The sequence below is a fragment of the Dryobates pubescens genome, chromosome 20 (assembly GCF_014839835.1).
Source record: "Dryobates pubescens isolate bDryPub1 chromosome 20, bDryPub1.pri, whole genome shotgun sequence".
In the NCBI taxonomy this organism is placed as follows: Eukaryota; Metazoa; Chordata; class Aves; order Piciformes; family Picidae; genus Dryobates; species Dryobates pubescens.
Genome location: NC_071631.1, coordinates 9,457,593 through 9,465,255, shown reverse-complemented (window position 1 = coordinate 9,465,255; position 7,663 = coordinate 9,457,593).

Genomic DNA, 7,663 nt, shown 5'->3' with positions numbered 1-7,663 from the left:
CATCTGCTGGATGGAGAGGAGGTTCATTGGTACCTGCAAGCGTCACAGATTGCATGGGGTTGGAAGGGAGCCTCAAAGCTCATCTTGTCCAACTCCCTTGCACTCAGCAGGGACACCTCCAGCTAGAGCAAGCTGCCCAGGGACACAGCCAGGGTGACCTCGAGTGTCTCCAGGGATGGATCCTCAACCACATCCCTGGGCAGTCTGTTCCAGTCTCTCACCACCCTCGTGGTGCAGAACTTTTCCTGATGTCCAACCTAAATCCACCCTGCTCCAAACCAAATGCTTCAAACGGTTGCCCCCTGTCCTATCGCTACATTGCTCATGTGCAACGAGTGCAGGAGCTGAGGCTTTGCCTTACTCTTTCTGTAGTAAATGGGTGGAAGTTATCACACAGCTTGGTGGGGCTGCAGCTGAGACTGTTTCTGATGCACACATCCCTGTTTTCCACTTGTGTCCTTTGGTTATCAGCCAGCCATCATCTGTCAGAACAGGAGCTTGCTTATTTAGTCCTGGTTGCAGGTTTTGGACTTATATCCTCTAAACTTTGCTGTTTATTTCATTTGCTCTTAACCACCCAAACTGAACCGAGGGCCTCTTTGCCTTAGCCCTTGTTAAACCTGCAAGGTGAGTCAGGTCTGGTTTCAGAGAGCATGGTTTATTGAGCCACTCTGGGAGGGGGGGAGGGAGAAATGTCTGCTGAAGCCTTTTTGTCATTGGAATTTACTGATTAAAGTTAATGATGAAAATCAGCTGCTGGTCTAGGGCTAATGGGCTTCAAGTTCTGCTTGAAACAAGTCTGCCTGAGTCCCCTCTGCTTCAGAGTCCCTGCTATTTATGAGTCAGTGGTCAAAGAGCCCAGGAGAGTCCTGCTGCACTCCTTGCAATTCTGCTGTTATTGCAGATATGACACTTAATTATTCCTGTGACATTTTCTGTCCTTTGCAAGCACACAAAGTATGTTATAAAAAGAAAAGAGGAAGGGGCTAAATAATTTCTCTTTGCAAAGCAGAAGTGTTTTGTGGCATGGCTTAAGGCTGTCTCCTGAGCTGACATGAGCTACACCCAGCTCAACAGCCTTGCCAGTGGGGGTTTTATTTGTACCAGAGGTGTTGAGGCTGCTGCTGTGCCCGTTACCAACGTACAAACACATCCCTCATTGCTTGAACTATGGCTTGGTTATTTATTTTTTTTTCAGCCTAGTTTTGCTGGGTTTAAAGTTCTTGAGAAGGGGAGATTGAGGTTGGAGATGAGAAAGAAATTCTTGGCAGTGAGGGTGGGGAGACGCTGGAACAGGTTGCCCAGGGAGGCTGTGGATATCCCTTCCCTGGAGGTGTTCAAGGCCAGGCTGGATGAGGCCCTGAGCAACCTGGGCTGGTGGGAGGTGTCCCTGCTCATGGCAGGAGATTGGAACTGGATGATCTTTGAGGTCCCTTCCAACCCAACCCATTCTATGACTCTATGAATCATTAATTTAGGATTATTTTCTTTTTTTAATCACACCTTTACCTTCTGTAGCCTTCAGTCCTGTTTCTAAGGAATCACACATTGAGTGAAGGAGTCAAAGAGCTGTCACAGTCAGGAACTGATTCATGATGCTTACTTGTCCCTGCTGTTGTTACATGAAGATCAGGAGCCACAGTGATGATTTTAGGTTTGGTTTAAAAACAAGGGAGTTTCCTAACAGATCATTCTTCAGCAGAGATTAGGTGAGGAGCTGCAGAGTATTCCCTCCTCCATCTGCCAAGAGCTGCATCTCTTCTCTGGCTTCACCAGGAGCCTGTTTCACTGTTGGCTCTTCCTTGTTATCCAGTACAACAAAGATGCAACCAGCAGGATTCTCACTGTAGCTCATCAGACCAGATGCTGGTTCTGGCGTGTGCTGGTAGCTTCACTTGAGCAAACAGCTGAGGGCTAAATCCAATCCCTTCTGCAGCCTCTCCATTAGCTCACCGCCTGCAGACAGCAGCAAATCTCATCAGGAGCTGTTTGGGCAAATTAAATGACTGTTTGGAACTCGGTCTCACTAAGAATGCAGAGCTGCCCCCAGACACCTATTTAAGTAATCATTACTTTATTTTAGAGGAAAAGTTAAGCCCTGGTGTGTCAGCAGCATGTTTGGGTGGGAAGGGGAACAAAGTGGGAGCAGGGAGGGAGAGTCTGCGGACTGCAGAGGGCAACCTTGGCCAAGGAACGGCCTCGGCTCGCCTGTTGTGGCTACTCCAAGTGAAGGCAGGCTTAGGGACAGGGCAGCGCCCTGGCAGCCAGTGTGGGGGTCTGGCATACGCGGGGCTGCTCTCATGCCGCTCTTTAGCACTGCAAAGCTTCCCTGCCGCCTGGAGTTCAACCTAAATCTCTCCATGCAATGCAAAAGCTCTCAGACGGTGGGAGAGGGATTTGTCAAGACTGACACAGCAGGGCAGTCAGATTTGCTCACTCTCAGCTCTGTGCTGCATTTCCTGGACCCCACAGCCTCAGCACTGTCACTGCCCTGCGACTGCCATGTGAAGGTGAACAAATCAGGAGTTCTCCTTCCTCTAAACCTCTGAGCATTCAAAGGAACAAACAAATGAAGAAATCCACAAGACAAAACCAAAACAAACCACAAGACAAAACCATGAACCAAACCAAACCAAACCCATGAAATGAACCAAACCAAACCAAACCCATGAAATGAACCAAACCAAACCAAAACCATGAAGTGAAACAATCCAAACCAAAACCATGAAGTGAAACAATCCAAACAAAAACCATGAAATGAACCAAACCAAAACTATGAAACAAACCAAACCCATGCAACAAAACAAAAAGATGTTTTTCAAGTAACACTTCCTGGGCATTGCAGGTAATTGGAAAGCAGCCCCATGTGTGCCTTGTTTAACCCAGGGCTGAGGGCAAATGCTGTCAGAAATAAGGCTTTGACAGCTATTCACACTTCATCTCTTTTTACAGATGCCATGGCAGCCAGGTTGGAGTAGATGATCTCTAAGGTCCCTTCCAACCTGAGCCATTCTGTGATTAACTGCCTCTGGGATTCTGCCCTCATGATGTGGTGACAATCCAGAAGCTTTCCTGCCTCTCTTCCCTTTCCTTTCAGGACACAATCCTCCCTTTTTCCCCTGGATGAAGGCTGGAGATAAATAGTGTGGTCTATTTAGGAAGCTTAGCAAAGCTTTTTTTCTCAAGTTCACCTTCTCAGAGACAAAGATTCATCATCCAGTTTGCCCAGCTCCTCTCCAGAGGCACATTTTCCTGCAGTGGCTTCTGGATTTATAAAGAAATGATGAAACTATGATTATGCTGCAGACTATTGTGAGTCTTGTCTCGATTTCCCTGGATGAGATTAATTATTAAATACACCTTCTCCACTGGAAAGTAGAATCCTCTGCCTGAACCTCACAGGAGAGCTTACAAAGAAATAAAAAAAACCTCCATGAATCTTAAATTACAAGAATTGTAGAGAGCTTCTCCAGGACTGGGGTGTGGGTGCTGTGTGTATCCTGCTGCCTAGAGAGCAAGCTCAGAAGGGAAAGCGAGGCATGGAGGCAGGAATTCAGCACTTGAAATTTGGGAACTTGTCTCTCATCTTTGTCTGCAAAAGCAAATGGCAAAGAGCTGGTTTGCATTTAAACTGCCAGCGAAGAATACAGGACCTGGCCAAACATCTCTTTGCTTTAGAGGCTATTTGAAAGAGTTCCTTTTGTAGGGGATCCTTTGGGTAGTAAAACCCCAATTGTCCAATTAAAATAGGAATGCTTTGAGCTGTGCCAGGTTCTCCTCTGTGGCACACAGCAGGGCATTTGGATTGCATGTGGACCTTTACCCAAGCAGAGGACATCACACTGCATGCTCTGTGTGCTGCAGGGTAACTTTAGTTTAGTGTTGAAGCTATTGGAGTTCATGATAAAAATTGCAGAGTCGTTGCATGGATCAGAAACTGGTTTGAGCTGGAAGGCACCTTTAAAGGTCAGCTAGCCCAACCTCCTTGCAGGGAGCATCTTCAACTGTGGCTGCCTCCTCCCTGCAGGTGTTCAGGACCAGGTTGGATGAGCCTTTGAGCAACCTGGGTTGGTGGGAGGTGTTCCAGGGGCTTGGAACTGGGTGATCTTGAAGGTCCCTTCCAACCCAACCCATTCTGTGAATAAACCAGAGCAGGTTGCTCCGAGCCCTAAACAACCTGACCTGGAATGCTTCCAGGGATATGTGTCCTTCTGCTGCTGGGAACACCAGACCTGGAGGCAGTATTGGAGATGGGGTCTCAGCAGAGCAGAGTCAAGGGGCACAATCCCCTCTCTTGCCCTGCTGGCCACACTCCTCTGGCTGCAGCTCAAGATGGGATCTGCCTTTTGGGCTTGATGACTTGGACACTGTTGCAATTATCAGTGTAGAAAAAGTCCTGGAAAAAAACTAAAATCCTCAAGCTTTGCACATTAATGACAGGCATGGCCTTTACCAAGAAGGTAATTATTCACTTCATGACACTCCCACTGCCAGACAGCTCCAGCCACAAGCTTAGCTCAGCACTCTTCTCATTTTCTTAGAGGCTGGAGAGCAGCAACAGCTAAAGCCAGCTCCTCCACAAACACCCAGCTCAAGAGAATTGTTTTCAGGCACTGTGTCTGATGAAATTATTTCAGCAACATTTGAGTGCCCACAAATGGACCTGCTGGCTGCTGGGACAGATAGCCAAAAGCTTCACAGTGAACTCATGGAAGATCCATGTCCCCCACCAAGCCCTGATTCAAATCCAAGCCCTTTCCAGCTCCAACACGCAGCTCACATGGCCATCTCCTGTCCTAATTAACCAGGAGTCTCAGCTGAGCTCTCTGCTGGATTTTAATTACAGAGTTATTAATTCATGGGGGAAAAATGGACATGTTTCAGGTTGGCTGTAGCAAATTAGCAGGCAGGTGCTTGGCATAAAAACTCAGAAAAGGATTAAACTAAGGACTCGTGGACGTGGAGCTGTTTTACAGGGAGCGGTGTGCACGGCACCACTCAGGGTATTGCAGCATGGGGAGGCTTCTGGGGATAAAAAGCAACCAGAGCAACAGATTTTGTCCTGACTTTGCACATGGCTCTGACCCAGGGTTCTTCTGCAGGGCTGGTAGCACACAGGCCCTGACTGGTTAAGCTGCACTGTAGGGCAGACCTTTAGAGCCTGGCCCATCTGCATGCAATGGCCCCCAGGCAGCTCTGCCTGTATGGATCAGAGATCAGAATATTAACTGAGGAGCTCCAAACTGCCCACCACACACAGCTGCAGTGCTCCAACTCCCAGCCATTAGCAATGACAGCATCTATTAATTACAGCTCGTTACGTGGTCCTCCTTGCTCCAGCCACTGTAGGCTTTGTGCTCTTCAGGGCACTTACCTTCCAATGCCATGCTGAGGTCATGAAGCAACAAAAGAAAGATGAAATGTTAGAGCCATTAATTTCTCCAGAGTCCCTCTTCTGATGCCTGCTTGCAGACATTTGATGGCTGTAATATTCTCTCAGCTGTGGCTTGACCAGAGACTGGAAAATTGTGCTTTCATGCCTGGCCACAATGGCTTTTGTCACAACTGAACTGAGCATTTGGCTCCTAATTCACATCCCTCCCCAGGAGGCGCTTTGCTGTGGTGGGCAGTCCCAGAGGATTCTCACTGGAAAAGGTTTGGATGATGACTTGTCCAGAGAACTGGCTTGCTAAGATGGCATGAGGGTGCTGAGGGTGCCTCCTTGGTGTCCATCTGCTCTGGGTTTTATTTTGCATTCCATTTAATGAGCCTTGCTCTCCTTAGCATCATGGAATCATAGAATCCCACAATGGCTCAGGTTGGAAGTGACCTCAGAGATCATCTCCTCCAAACTCCCTGCCATGGACACCTCTCAACTAAACTCAGCTGCTCAAGGCCTCATCCAGCTTGGTCTTGAACACCCCCAAGAAGGAGGCATCCACAACCTCCCTGGGCAGCCTGTTCCAGAGTCTCAACACCGTCCTACTGAAGAACTTCTTCCTCAGATCCAGTCTAACCCTGCTCTGCTTCAGCATCAAACCATTCCCCCTTGTTCTGTCTCCAGACACCCTCAGGAAAAGTCCCTCTGCAGCCTTCCTGTAGGATCCCTTCAGGTACTGGAAGGCAGCTCTGAGGTCCTCCTGGAGTCTTCTCCAGGCTGAACACCCCCAGCTCCCTCAGCCTGTGCTCACAGCAGAGCTGCTCCAACCCTTGGATCATCTTTGTGACCTCCTCTGGACTCTCTCCAACAGCTCTGTGTCCTCCTTCTGATCGTGGAGGAAGTCTGAACATCAGCAGGATTGGAACTTTTGATGCCTGTAAACCCTTTTTTTTTATCACCTAGATATAAGGACTTTGCCCAAGGTTACAGAAGAGATCTGTAGTAAATTAGGGAATTGAGTCTAAGCCTCTTACATCTTGGAGCAGCAGCCTGAGTGTTGCTTTCAGAAGAGCCTCACTCCATTACCCCAGCTAAGTGCCTGGCTCAGGCACTGCTCCCTGGATTACCACAGGGCAGATTAACTGCAGGCTATTGAATTTTTAAAACATAAAATAAATACCTGCTGTAAGCTCCTAACAGCCTTCTCCTAGCAGGCTTTTGAGGAATTTCCAGCACTGCCTCCATCCTGTACCTCTGCACAAACAGAGAAGCTGGCAGCACTGCACCTGGGCAGCAGCAGAGCAAAGCCTCCTGAGGTTAGTTTGAGGTCCACGAAAAGCCAGGTGGCTCCTGGCAGCCCAGGTGAGTTATCCTCCCATTGCTACACACAGATGCCCTGGAATGCACTCAGTGTTTCATCTACCACAATAGCTTGCTCAAGGCCTCACCCAGTGTCCCTTTCAATATTTGCAGGCTTGGAGCCTCCACAACTTCTCTGGGCAGCCTGCTCCAGTTCCTCCCCACCCTCAGTGGGGAGAATTGCTTCCTCATGTCTAACCCAAAGCCAGCTTCTTCCAGTTTGAAACCATTGACTCTCATCCTGTCACTCCCAGCCCTTGTCATAAGTCTTTCCCCATCTCTCCTGCAGCCCTTTCAGCTACTGGAAGGCTGCTCTAAGCTCTCCCTGGAGCCTCCCCTTCTTCAGGCTGAACATCCCCAACTCTCCCAGCCTGTCCCCATAGCAGAGGTGCTCCAGCCCTCTGACCATCTTTGCAGCCTCCCCTGGGCCTGCTTTAACAGTCCCTTGTCCTCTGACATGTCCTTCCACGACAGTTCCATATCCTTCCTCTTCTTCCAGCCCTTTTATTTCTGATGCCTCAAGGCAAGCCCAGTGCAGGGGAGTTGGACTTGATGACCTCCAGAGGTGCCTTCCAACCCCTAATGTTCTATGAAACATGGCTCCTGAAGCTCTGATCCTTCTCCAGTGGTGTAGCCTTCATCTGCAGCATCACACAGCTACGAGGAACATCCCAACCACCTGCTGGAACACATCAGCAGCTGCTGGGGGCGGGGGGGTGGGGGGGTTGGTCTCAAAGCCTCTCTCTTTGACACAGACCAAGACCTTTACATCTGCATACTGAAACTACCCTGCAAAACCCCAGCTCAGCTGCAGAGGGGAACAGCTAAACCCTGTGAGGAATCAGCAATGACCTTTGCTGCTCCACACTTTGCCTGGCCCAGGGATGTTTGACTTCTTGATTTGCTGGGTGATGCTGGACTGAC